Genomic DNA, 14,636 nt, shown 5'->3' with positions numbered 1-14,636 from the left:
GATGAGGCTTCCAAGAAAGAAGGAGGCTTTCGGGTGCTACGGAAGTCTCTGCTGGGCTCAGTGCTGCTGAAGCCTCACTGAGGGGTGGATGGAGAACCTTGGAAGGCCAATCTTCTCATCCGTAGACATCCTTAGGGGCAGAATACCATGGGTGGGGGTTATGGGATTTGAAGACTCCTGGCCATTGGGGGCCGGAGGGCTTGTAACCTGCAGAGAACCCCTAGGGTCATTCGCTTCTCAGTAGATACCCCTGAACTGCTCACAGGGTCCTCGGTGGCCTAGCCCTTCCCAACCTCTGCGGCCCCCTCTGAAGCCCTCCACACCTCCTCCTGCTTTTTTTCCACAACCCTCCTGAACTTCTCCAGCCACTGGAGCTGCTGCGGCTCACCTCTGGGTGAACAGCACACACGCTGTTCACTCTGCCAAGACACATTTCCTCCTCCGCTCAGTAGCATCCGGACCCCCCGGCAGGCTTCAGTGCCCGTGCTACTGCTCCCTCCAGCATCCAGATGTCATGGCCAGTGGACAGCTGTTAAATATAAGAACCCTGCTCGTCGAGGGCCAGGTGCTGAGTGAGGAGGAGAAACACAGGGATAAGGAAAGGCAGAAACGTGCCCCAGAACAAGGATCTCCTGGGGCTGGGCTCTGGGAGCCGGGAAGTCAGCACATGGTGTGGCAAATGCTCCGATACGTGGGACTCCGGGGTTCTTTGAGAGCCTGGAGGAGTAGTGCAGGGTACCTGGCTCAGAGGAGGGTGGCTGCAGTCAGAGAGGGCTGCCTGGAGGAGGTGATCCCAAAGCCCTGAATGGCTCATTCCAGTCAGTGTTCTTCTTATTGCCTCGTGCTGCCCACTTGACCTCTGGATGAATGGAGCTGTGGTCGTGACCTGGTGTCCAGGAGCCAGGGGTGGGCTGGGTGCACCCAGGACCCCAGGGATGGGGCCTGTTGCCTAAGGCACCCAGGCCAGTGGGAGCCCCGTGGCCTCTGGCTCTCTGTCTTTGTAATGGTTTGTTGGGACTGTCATGGCAAAGGACCACAGACTGGAGGTTTAAACAGCAGGAGTTTATTTTTCACAGTTCTGGAAACTCAACGTCACAAGTTCAAGGTCAAGGCACCTGTGGGTTTGCTTTCTCCTGAGTCCCCTCCTCAGCTTGCAGAGGCCCCTCCTCTGTGCATCCTGGGGTCTCTGTGTCTTTCTCTAAGGACACCAGTCAGATTGGATTAAGGCCCCCAAAACGGCCTCGTCTTAACTTAATCACCTCTTTAATCACCTGTTTCCAAATACAGTCACCCCGAACTGGGAGTTAGGCTTCAACATACTAATTTTGTGGGGGTCACAGTATTGCCCATGACAGTAGGTGAGCCACACGATATTTGCATAATTTGTGTAACTTTTACCAACCTCTACAGAGTATGTAAACTGCACCTGAAACGTTTTAAAATGTGAATATGTCTGCTGTCGCTTTTCTTTGCTGGTTCTTGAGTTCTCCCTGGTCACCCACTGGGTTTCCTAACCCCAGCTTCCCCCAGCAGGTGCATCCCAGCACAGAAGGGTGGCACAGAGGCAGCCTCAGAAGACTCTGTCACTACCAGGTCAGCAGGACCTCTGGACCACAGCTGGGTCGCGCTGTTTTCCAGTTTGTTAAACTAGGACTTTGGGGAACATCCTGTGAACTGGTTTGATTTTTATTTTCCTAGAGGATTTTCGAGATCAGCGTTGATTTGTTTTTCTAAAACCAGCCGAGCGAGCACAAAAGAACCAGCGACCAGGCAAGGGTAGGAGCAAAACTGCAAGTTTATTTTTGGTCACCTAAGGTGTGGGGAAGAGGTCTGTTGGCCTCCGGCAAAGAAGGCCGGCAGAGTCCCCCCGTGGGGCTCTGAGATGGAGCTCCTGTTGTCCCCACATCCCGACAGGCGTGAGGACTCAGGAAGGCCGCGTGGAACACTGGCCAAGAGCGGCTTTTCTAGGAGTGGGAGGGCAATAGGCGGGGCACGGGCGTGTCGGGGGGCGTTCCGCAGGTGCGACCAGGTAAATCTCGGTCTCTTCGGATTGACGTCACCTGGCGCATGCCCAGTTGATCTGCACCTTCCCAGGCGCCGGCTGCATTTTCACGCGCGCGGGAAGAGCTGGTGGTGAAGAAGAACCCGGAAGTGCGCCATCCTGCCTCCGTTCGTCCAAACAAGCATGACTGCTGTCACTGTAAGTGTGGGCTGTGCTTTCCCACAAGAAGCATCCTGAGTCTGTGGGAAGGTGGGGATTTCCCAGTTTGGGGGTCTGAGGGTCCCTTCCAGGGAGCCGCAGTGACCGAGCCACCTGGGTCTTGTCCTCATTAAGGAAAGCATGCTGCAGGTAACGGTGGACAAGCGGCGCTTTGTTGCCGCCTTCCCCTCAAGGGACTCAGGGCTCTTCAAAGGCAGCTCCCTTTGATTGCCCCACTCCCACGTTAGGGGACCCTCCCCAGCTTTTCATTCCGTGGTTTTGCTTCCCAGGCAGTGACTGTTCTGAGGAACCTATTCGTCCACAGCCCCACTTTTGCCCCTAAAAGAAACGGCTGGAATGGCTCCGTACAGCCCTCCTGCAAGGCCCTTGACTGAATCCGATACAGAGACCTTTATAGGCACTAATTATACCCAAGGACTCCATGCTGTGTTTTATAGGCAAGTCTTCCCTGCTCTGTTTAACGTCCTAGCAGAAACCTCATAACAAATTAACATTTATATGGGCCCGTTAATCTTCAAAGCGTTTCACTGACTTGAGTCAATTCCAGTGACCCTCATGGGCAGTAATAAGCCTTTCAGGACTCCTATCCTTTTCCCTTCTCCTTCTACTTCTTTGTAGATAAAGAAAAAACAAACCCAGAGAAACGTGTCGTGCTCTGTGCGAGCCCCTGCATCAGAGTTGCGGGTGGGTTTGGCTGGGCAGTGTTCCAGGCGTCTGGTTTCATGCTCTGACCAACACACGTCTGCCCTCAAAGCTGCTGTGGAAAGGCTCAAAGCCGTATTTCATTCCCAAAGCCTTTGACTAACTGAACAAGCTGCTTCTCATTAAGCACGCACACACACGCCTGTACACTCACGTGCATACATTCATGCACGCACCTCTCTCAAACTGGACAAGAGGTGTCTCTGTGAGGAGTGGGGAGCAGAGGGAGTTGGAATTCTCTGCAGAGTCCATGCCAGCTGAGCAGGGTGTGGACTGGCCGCTGGGTTCAGTGTGTGTTGACCAGGGGCCAGCCCCCTTCCCACTCTAGTCCAGCTCAGATGTCAGTTGACAGCTTGTGTGTGCAGAGCCAGGCTGAGTTATAGAGCCTCATACTTTATTTTCAAATCTGCAATTCCACCCGCGTTTTTGTCAGTTAATTACATACAGAGCCCCTGTATTTGCAGGGAAATATGTGAGCCGAGTTCTTTTTTGTGGGTGTGGACGAGGCAGCTCTCTCTCCTGCGAGGGCGCGTCCAGCTCGTTGAGGAGTACCGTGGCGGGGAAGGGGGCAGCACTGTCACGGAGTCAGATCTGAAGCACGTCCACGGAGCGGTTTACTGTGGGAATTACCTGGAATACATTTTAAATTCCATGTTGGCCCCCATTTGCTACTCTTTCAGAACTAAAAACAAAATCTGAAGTTCCCCAAGTGACTGAACAGACCCCCTCTTGGCCAGAGGGACCCCAGAGAAACCTGAAAACTGAGTTCCCAGCCACGACGGGACGGGCAACTGGACATGTCTCGTCACAGTCCCTCCCTTTTGTGGTTTAGACGACAATGACTGGCAGTCATGCTAAAACAGAGACCACGAGACCGACAGCACAGACTCTTTATGGCAATAAGACACCAAATTATAAGCAGCACCTGAGGCCACGCCAGGCAAGAGTCGAGCCGCGCACTCTACACTTAAGAGAACGGACTCTGCCCTCACGCCACAGCGTCTTCTTTTTTCCAGCAGCTAAACACGCACTGGCCCCGAGGTGAGCAAGACCGAGGCAACTGCAGCTCATCCACCTGCAGACGCCGGCAGACCCCATTCCACAGCCGTGACTATAGCTTTGATTGGACAAGAGGCTGATTTCGGTCTCCTGATAAGAGCCCACCAACCCATAGACCTGGTTCAGGCCAGTTTACAGAAGCTGTACACTTGTACGCCTTTGAGTCCCTGCTTCACCTTTTGACATGTGGTGACTCGTTGTAATGCCTTCAAATGTGAAGCCTCCACCCCAAAGTGAACATGGGACCCAGGTATGTTCAGTGGGCATGGCTCAGGACTCTCTTTGTGAATATTCATAGCTCCTCCTGGAACCTGAATATGTATGGTTGGCCAATTCAGTTCAGCATGAGGCTCCTTCCCCAACGCCCCCTCCTTCCAGATGCCTTCCAGCTGTTTCTGCCAGAGGCTGCGTCTCCCAGCCTGTCAGAAAGGCCACCCTGCAGGCTGTAATCCTTTAGAGGAAATAAAGATTTCCCTTTGCAAATGTATAGATCTTGTGATTTTTTCCATTCACATCCTTGTATCTTGTAATGCCCTGTCCCCATGGGGGTTACATAGAAAGCCCTCAGCCTCTTGGGCAGATGGAGCCAGGACTGAGGGTGGGGGTGGTGAAGGATCAGGAGACTCACTTTAAGGACTTTCTGGTGCCGGCAGTGTAGGCTTGCGGGCTGAAATACAGGACAGCCGGCAACATGAACTTTCATAATTTTTATAGTTTAAGTGTGTTCCAAATATTGCATGGGACATGCTTATCCTGAAGAATTATTCATTGTTTATCTGAAACTCAAATTTAACAAAGGTGTCCTGTATTTTTATTTGCTAAATCTGGTGACCCTTCACTGGGGAGACGCTTTTAAACAGCCTCAACTTAGAAATCCTTCTCTTCCTGCCAGAAGTGCTAGGATCTATATATGGGTGCATGGAAACACGAAATTATTGTCGCAAGACTGAAGTGTATGTAAGACTTCTAGTAACCACCAGCTGTGGCAGGGGCCTGTGCGTGGGATACCTTGGCAGGGAGGGAGCTGCCTTAATTTTCAACCTCGGACAGAAAAGCGCATCTCTTAGACACAGCAGAAAGCAGACCTACATGTATGGTTAATGAGGACTATGCATTTGATTGTCGTGGGTTAAACTGTCCCTACGAGAGACACATTGAAGTCCTAACCCCTGCTGCTGTGGCATTTGGCTTTATTTGGAAACAGGGTCACTGCCGATGCAGTTAGCTGAGATGAAATCATACTCGTGTCTGGTGGGCCCTTATTCCAGTATGACTGGTGGTGTCACAAGAAGAGGAGGACAGACACAGAGACACACTCCAGAGGGAGAAGGCCATGTGACAGCCAGGGGCTGCTGGAAGCAGCAGAACCTAAAGGCAAGGGAGGGAACAGATTCTCCCTCCCAGTCCTTGGAGAGAACCAACCCTGCCGACACCTTGATTTCACAATTATGGTTTCCAGAACGATGAGAGAACAGATTCCTGTTGTTTTAAGCCTCCCTTTTGTGGTGCTTTGTGATGGCAGCCCCAGGGACTAATGCAGTCACCATCACTTGATTGCAGACAAAACGACTGAGGGTTCTCTGCAATTAATTTCAAGTTCTGAATGGAAAGAGGCTTCAGAGCCTGAAGAAAGAGGCAATGCCAGCACTCTCTGGAGTGGGATCCACAGAAGCAGAGGCAGTCCATGGGATGAGCAAATCCAGAACCCAAAGCCCCCTGGATCGGGCCAGACCCAGAACGGGGCTATCTTGCACACCCGTCACAGGCTTGGGGACACTAGAACTGCATTGCCGGATATCCCGGACTTCACATGTGTGTGTGTTTGTGTGTGTGTAGCTGAAGCCATAGGATTTGCTTGCCGCACTCTGAATGATGCTGTGTAGATAAAGCTATATTATCTATTTGCTACACTCTGAGTAATGCCTTCCTCAGTGATGATCATAATCAAGTGAGCTTTGGATTGTCATTATGAAGTCTCAGATTAAAACAATTGCTTGAGATACTGTCAGCAAGGCAACTAGATCGGGGATTGCAGCTGCTGATGCCAGTCTAGTATTTAGGTAAGAGGATGCCTCCACCCTCTTAGAACTTGTGGCTTGCACATCCCTTCTTTCAGCAGGGAGGGCTGGAGTGTCCACTCCCCATTCCCAACCCCATCAGTTGTTGTATGGTCCAAAATGCATAGTAATTTTAATGTGATCCAAGATGCGTACAAAAACATTTTTAAAACAGATAGGTTATGCATTGCTTAGAATAATGCACCGGCCACTTCATCAACAAGCGAGAACTAACTCTATCATTGACTTCATCCACAAATAATAGAGGTGATGAGCTTGAGGTCAAAGCTCCCAAGTCAGACAGCATGGGTTTATTCATCACCCACTATGTGCAAATCCTGGATGTCATCAGGCTCTGCTCACTTGGTGTCTTGGCCACCCTGGGTGATATTTACACAAGGCTTGGTGGCTTTGAGATGGGTTGCAAACAAGAGATATCAGTTGTTGGACCTTTGCTTATAGCTTGGGGTTGGACATCCTCTATCCCTCGATGCCTCCTTGCACCCATCAGCTGTTATCTTTGAAGGAAACTTTTTCCTTGAGTCTGGTTCCTTGTCTTCAGGTTCTAACCACATGGTTTTGGATCCTTGTCCCTATGGTTGTGATCCTCCCCGTCCTTGGCTCTAGTGCTCTTTTTTTTTCTTTCCTATTTCTTTCCTCTACCTGTGCACATCACCTCTTTGAAGAGTTCACTTCCTCCAGGAAGCCTCCCTGGAATCACCCTTTTGCCTTCCATTCTCCTCGTTTATACAGTCCGTCTGATCATATCCTTATTGGATTATCGCAGTGTGCTGATTTCACCAAAACCCTCTACCGTCTCTAGTCCGGAGTACTCAATTTCATGTGAAGTTCGGTGATGTGCTCCTCCCTCCTCCTCCTGCACGCATGAGCAGGTACTCAACACTTTCTGGTCCAGCTACATGTGACATGAGGCCACTCACGCTCTTTTTAATTAACCCTTATGACAATCATGTGCGTGATGGAGAAAATTAACGGAGGAAGAATTCCAGAGTCACCCGAAGCAGTTGCACTGCTTATCACCCGGTGTTTAAGCCTATTTCGCCCTGTAATTAGATGACACGTGACGCAGCACCAGCTAATTGTCTGTGCCACCCACCGGGGAACTCCAGCTCTATCTGTGAACACCCAGGCCTTCTCGCCGCAGGACAGATGTTGGGTGAGGCTTGCCTCCCACGCAAACATCTGCTCTGCTGTTCCGAGCCAGTCACGAGACCCAGCCGGCTTAGACAAGCAGGGGATGAATTCCTGGGCGAGATGCTTGATCCTGCCAAGTTTCTGAGCATCAGGCTTGGACCTCTTGAACAGTTCCATGCATCTTCCATGATTGGCCAGTGCCTCCGCTTCTGCATTCAGAAACCAGAGTTCACTTCTGGTGGCCTCGAGCCAACATCAGTCTAAGAACCAGAAGTCTCTTGACATTGACACTGATAAACTTTGACATGGAAACATTTTTATTTTTGGCAACCATCATTTTTTTTTTTTTTGTCTTTCCTCAAACACATGCATGGATGATGTGAGAACTGGTACCTGGAAACTGAGAGACTGCCGTGTGTGTATTGGGCTCCTAGCTCCATCCTTAACTGTCTTCTGGGGCTTCCTAGGCAACCTGGGTTTTGACCCTGCTGCCTCCTGGTCCAAGAACTCTGCCCTGTGGCCTGGCAGGAGGCCTGGCCCAACCAGGGACTGTGGGGGCAGCCTGCGGTGGCGGTTGATTTTTTTTTAAGCACATAATAATTTGCAGATGTTGGCAGTTACCAGCGAAGCCAGAGCAAAGCTGCAAATGCCAAACCACAAAAATATATCATTTTAACCGTCTGATTCCTGGAAATGAGACAGCGTCATAGTAAAACAATTCACAAAGACAAATATGCCTGCTGCCTTTGGGCAGCCTACTGCTGCCAATTTGGTGGAGATTATCGGCCATTTATCAGTTGTGTTGCTCTACAGAGAAAGAGAGAAATCGCTTTGCTTCTATTTGTGCCACAGGAAGATCACCTGTCTTCCTCAAGTGACAGTGCATCTTTAAAAAACTCCAATCGCACAGAGCTCGTCTCAAAAGTGATGCAACAGCATTGGTGTAGGTTTCTGTCGTCCATGCCAGTGGCTCTTACCTGTTCTGTGTCATGAACCCCTGTGGCAGCCTGGGGAAGCCTATGGACCCTTTCTCAGAATTCAGACTTCAAATGTATGAAATAAAGTACATGGGCTTCCCAAGGAAACCAGTATGTTAAAATATAGCTAACAAAATGTAACAAAACGTAACAATCCCCACCCCCACCCCCCAAACTGTGATATGATAGTGCACGTGCTTTTTAATTAATAGCTTAAGACAAGACTGAGTTGTCCACCTTATAACTACCATAATTACAAAGCAGAGATAAGGATGAAAGTTATTGACGATACCTGCAACAGCTGCAATGCAGTATGAAAATATCCGTGATTTCGACAATCACAGGTGTGTCCCCCACCGTGTGTTTTGTTGCCTGTGCTCCTAATGGAAGAAAAGGCCAATTAGTAGTTAGAAGTCAGGGAAAATAAAAATGGAATTTCTTTCCTTTCTAAGTTCACAGACCTCCTGACTCCTCACCCAGGTTAAGGCCCCGCGTTCTGTGATACAGTGGTGGCAGCTCCAGGCATGCACTGGCCCTGCCCTGCCCTGGATAACCTCATGTGCAGAGTCCAGCCTGGTCCTGGCAACTTGGGTGGTGCTCTAGCTCTGGCCATTTCCAGGTCCTATTTTACCTTCCCTCAACTCTGCTCGCTGAACCAGGTCCTCATGATGAGGCTAAGGAGTGTAACCCCTTTCAAACTTTTACACTGTTGGTGGGAGTGTAAATTAGTTCAGCCATTGTGGAAGACAGTGTGGAGATTCCTCAAAGACCTAAAGACAGAAATACCATTCAACCCAGCAATCCCATTACTTGGTATATACTCAAAGGAATATAAATCATTCTATTATAAAGACACATGTAAGTGAACGTTCATTGCAGCACCATTCACAATAGCAAACACAGCATCAACCTAAGTGCCCATCAGTGGTAGACTGGATAAAGAAAATGTGGTGCATACACGGCATGGAATACTACACAGCCATAAAAACGAATGAGATCATGTCTTTTACAGGGACATGGATGGAGCTGGAGGCCATTATCCTTCGCACACTAATGCAGAAACAGAAAACCAAACACCACAGGTTCTCACTTATAAGTGGGAGCTAAATAATAAGAACACATGGACACATAGAGGGGAACAACACACACTGGGGCCTTTTGGAGGGTGGGAGGAAAAAGAGGATCAGGAAAAACAACTAATGGGTTCTAGGTTTAATACCTGGGTGATGAAATCATCTGTCCAACAAACCCCCATGACACAAGTTTGCCTGTATAATAAACTTGCACTTGTACTCTTGAACTTAAAATAAAAGTTACAAATAAATTTAACTCCTTTCAAGGAGTCAAACACAATGGAATGTTGAGGTTCTTCTTTTTTTTTTTTTTGAGACAGAGTTTTGCCCTGTCGCCCAGGCTGGAGAGCAGAGGCGCGATCTCGGCTCCCTGCAACTTCTTGAGGTTCTTTTTAGATGGACTTACCCTCATATAATGGGTCCGTTCCATTCTAAATATTTTCCCAAAGAAGACACCAAATAAGGAAGTCTGGTTTTCAGCGAGGGGAACTCACGGCACCTGTCTTAGCTTCCGAGGGCTGCCATAACAAATGATTAATAGCGCAAGCTAGGAGGCTTGGACAGTCCTGGAGTGCAGAGTTTGAAACCAACGAGTCAGCAGAGCCATGTTCCCTCCGAAGCTTCTAGGGAGAATTCGTTCATGGCTCCCCCTCACTCTGGTGGCTCCAAGCGTGTCTTGGGGTCCCCAGGCCTGTAGGTGCATCATTCCAATCTTGTTCCTTACTTCACCTGACATTCTCTGTATCTCCCTGTGTGTCCTCTCTTCTTAAAAGCACCCAGTCATTGGATGGAGGGCCCACCCTCAATCCAGGATGATTTCATCTCAAGACCTTTAATCACATCTGCAAAAACCCTATTTCAAAACAAGGTCATATTCACAGGTACCACGGGTTAGGACTTAAACATATCCTTTTTGAGGACACAAGCCAGCCTGCTACAATGCCTGAGTTAGGAAGAGCCTGAAGGAGCGTGGAAACCAGGGGGATGACAGAAGCTGAAGCTGGCCTAATCTAGCCCCCAAACCTTGGGTTCCGTCAGAACAACACAGCCTTGCTTTCCTGAGAATTTACACTGTGCCCCACACTGAGTGTGGGGCTCCCTCTAAGTCGTCTCAGTGAATTCCCACAACCACATGTGGACAGCACAGGGCTGCTGTATTTGAATCCAGACAGCCTCCTGCCCAGGGCTCCCGTGAGCTGCCCATCATTGTTCTTCTGGCTCCATCCAGGAAGCTAGCCACAAAGAACATGTGGTTATTTAGATTTAAAATAATTAAAGTTGCCGTGTGCCGTGGCTCAAGCTTGTAATCCTAGCACTTTGGGAGGCCAAGGTGGGTGGTTTGCCTGAGCTCAGGAGTTCGAGACCAGCCTGGGCAACATGGCGAAACCCCGTCTCTACTAAAAAATACAAAAAACTAGCCGGGCGAGGTGGCGGGTGCCTGTAGTCCCAGCTACTGGGGAGGCTGAGGCAGGAGAATGGTGTGAACCTGGGAGGCGGAGCTTGTAGTGAACCGAGATCGCGCCACTGCACTCCAGCCTGGGCAACAGAGCGAGACTCCGTCTCAAAAAAAAAAAGAGAAAGAAAATACAAAAAATTAGCCAGGCGTGGTGGCTTGTGCGGTGATGCGCGCCTTTAGTCCCAGCTACTTGGGAGGCTGAGGCATGAGAATCGCTTAAACCCGGGAGGTGGAGGTTTTAGTTAGCCAAGATCGTGCCACTGTACTCCAGCCTGGGGCACAGAGCAAGACTGTCTCGAAACTAATACAATAAAATAAAGTTAAATAAAATTTAAAATCCAGTTCCTCCATTGCCATTGTGGTGAGGGGCTACCATTCGCATAGCACCGAGGGGGTGCATCGTGAACATCAGCACAGGAAGTTCCACTGGGCGGCGCTGCTCTAGACCAATGTTCACGTGTATTGTGTAATTACGTCTGCATTAATTGCAGAACAGCTAACCAGCATCCTCAGTTAACTCAACATTTTTTTTTTTTTGGACGAATAATTTTGTGGAGAAAGAAGCAAAGGAGAGGCAGACAAGTGGACAAAGGAATTTAGAAAATGCAGCCGCATTCCAGTGAACACCAGGGAGCAGCCGACTATAGCACCATCTCCGGGGTCTTGTGGAATTACCATAGAAACGTGACTCCCAGGCACACACCTGTACTCCCAGCTACTCAGGAGGCTGAGGCAGGAGAATCACTTGAACCCAAGAGGCGGGCTTGCAGTGAGCTGAGATCGCGCCACTGCACTCCAGCCTGGTGACAGAGTGAGACCCTGTCTCAAAAGAAAAAAAAAGAAAAGTGACGCCCAGGTACAGACCTCCGCATTATTCAAACTAGCAAGATAAAATTACATACACTCTACTGCCCTTGCTAAGGCAAGAAGGTAGACTGTGATTTTCTCCACTGATGTGCAGAGATTTCAATGGCTTCGTTGAACCAGCTGGGAAGATGAGCTTATACTCTTCATTTTTGAGCATTGCACTTGATTACGTTTTAACTGTGTTCAAAGACTGGGGGAAGGGCAATTGCTGGCCATTAAACCCCAATTCCTTCATTTCCTCATGGTTGGGGGATTTCTTGAACATTGATCTGTGTTTTATGATGATGCTAGTGAAAAAAATTTCCAAAAGGAGGCTGACTCTTTCACGTTCCAACCATGACAGCCTGAGCAAGGCTTGTTAGGGAGCGGGTGCTGGGGGAAATTGGCTGGGTACACTTGGTTCCTCAACAGGAAGCTGCTGGAAGAACAGGGCGTGGAGAGGGGCTACAGAAGACACCAGTAGGCGGAGGGATTCACTGTGGCTGGCATGCATTGAAAGGAGAGACAGTGTTGGCTCTGTCCCAGGGTTGCTTAGCACTTTTGACTAGGGCTGGGGCTTGGCAGGTACACAGGGTGACTTCCATAACCTGTGCCCTTTTGGGTGAGGCAGGTTCAAGCTGTAGGCAAATCTCAGAGGCCATAGTGATCACCTGTGTGCATACCTTGGTCCAGATAAGAATCACCCACTCTGTGTTCTTACTGACAGCTGGGGAAACTGAGGAAGCCCGTGATCAAGGTCCAGAACGCACCCACGGGAAAGCATGGGAGTCACAGGATGAGAGTGCGCTGAAGTCCATCCCTGGGCTGCTGTCCTCAGGGGCACCGGAGCCACAAGGCAGCCGGAGGCCTGCGGGGCCATTCTAGGTACCTTCCCCCTGCCCTCTGTGCCTTCGGTTCCCTGGTTGGCTTTCTCACCAAGTTGCTGCTTTGGAATTTATATTGTGGCATAAGCCAAACTGCAGTGGCAGGTGGCCTTTTTTTAAGGGAAGGCTCGATGGATGCTCCCATCTCTCCCATGAAGGGCTGGGGACCCCGGGGTCTGGGGACATCCTTCTCCACCTGTCATCCTGACTCATTCATGAAACAGTGGCTTCAGTGCCTCTCTGTCGAGTTGTACCGTTTTCCTGAAAACGTGGGGACGTGGCCGGGTCACTCAGCATGCCTGGTTCCTCTAACTTGGCATGGCAGAGACCACTGGAGGCTGAGTGTATGTGTGCGGGAGATGGTGAGGTGCTGTCAGACTCCATCTGAAAACACCCCCACACTCCAGGAAGTCCTGGAAAGTCTTTAGGGAAGAAGAGGCAGCGGTGAACCAAGTTGACGTTTGCCAAAATGCCAATAAATTCTCCACAGAGTGACACCATGGGGATGGGGGAGAGGCAGGAACCCTGAACTTATACAACGGCCCCTTGCACCCACCCAGATCAGCCGGCCCTCTGAGGCCACCTGGCTAAATCCACAAACAAAGCCTGGGGTGCGGTGGGGAAACACTTTCTTCAGCCTCCTGGGGGCTCGGTGCAGGCAGCTCTGTCCCCCGACCCAGTGGGGCATCTTCCATCACCCAGGTGCCCAGACACATGGACAATGGGCAGAGGCACCCCCCCGTGCCCTGGGACAAGGCCTGAGTATCCTTCCCCATCCACATCCTGCACTCAGTATGGTTCCCTGCACCAAGATGCGTCCATGTCCCATAGGCTGACCCTGGGATGTGCTTGTCTAATCCAGCAGGAAAAGCCCACAGGTCACCTTGCCTATGCATTTGCAGCCTGTGTCTGCTGAAGCCTATCAGGAAACAGAGAAAAAAAATTGGCATTTGCTTCTCAATTCCCTTTTAATTGTTTTTCTATTCTTCCTGCGTGGCTTCAGTAACTTAGGCATCTGCAAATGTTCACTGGGGATGCTGGGGCGGGGAGGTGGGAGGAACCGGCTCTCTTGAAATCTAGGAAGGCTTCTTGCAGGAGGTGAAACGTTTTTCTTTATAATGGCTAATTGCCAAGGGAAAGGAGACATGCCACAATGAGCTGAAGGAATGTGGTGTGAGGGAACACAGGAAGGAATAAAGAGCTGATTGCAAAGGTTGGCGAGCGGATTATCTGAAGCCCACCGGGGGCTGCTCCCAGGGATGGGTGGACGGTGCCTCGGGAATGGCCCCGCTGGAGGCCAGCCTTCTGGTTATGAAATGCAGTTTTGAAAAGATAATTATACCATAGTGCTGCTTACCTTTATTTCAAGAACTTGTAAACCTGCTCACTCACTGACTGTGGGGTCAGGGTCACTGCAGACACAAGTAACAGGTCCTTTTTTTTTTTTTCCAGAAACTTTATTAGTCACTTACATGGTCTTGCCTGCTTCTCTTCCCGGTTTACTTTGGTTTTGCTGCCTCTGCAGTTGTTGGTAGCTGGGATGGTTTCACCACTGAAAGAGGTCAAAGGGTGGTCCTGGGAGAGGTGGCTGTGTGCCCTGGGCACCACATTCCCCAGAGGAAGCTGTCACAGGTGATAGGCATGCTGCTTGAAGAAGTCAGTGCTAGCTCACAAGTGTTAGTCTTCACTTGATTCATCTGAGGAACTTTCAGACATGCAGATTCCCTGCAACTCAGAATTATAATGAGTACTATCTCACACCGGTCAGCATGGCTAAAGCGACAGATGCTGGCGAGGCTGGGGAGAAAGGGGAAGGCTTATACACTGTTGGTGGAAGTGTAAATTAGTTCAGCCACTGAGGAAAGCAACTTGGAGATTACTCAAAGAAGTTGACACGGATACTGGGCTTGATACCTGAGTGATGAAATCGTCTGTACAACAAACCCCCATGACACAAGTTTACCTATGTAACAAACCTGCTCATGTACCCCTGAACTTAAAAGTTAAATAAAAAAACTAAACAAAAGCCATGTTTTCCAATATATTTCAGATTTTTAAAAAAGAGAAGAGAGTATAATGGGATTGTTTGTAACACAAAGGATCAATGCTTGAGTGGATGGATACCCATTTTTCATGATGTGGTTATTGCACATTGTGTGCTGGTACCAAAATATCTCATGTACCCCATAAATATATACACCTGCTA

This window comes from Colobus angolensis, unplaced genomic scaffold, assembly GCF_000951035.1.
Source record: "Colobus angolensis palliatus isolate OR3802 unplaced genomic scaffold, Cang.pa_1.0 Scaffold38, whole genome shotgun sequence".
In the NCBI taxonomy this organism is placed as follows: domain Eukaryota; kingdom Metazoa; phylum Chordata; class Mammalia; order Primates; family Cercopithecidae; genus Colobus; species Colobus angolensis.
This window is presented reverse-complemented; position numbering follows the sequence as displayed.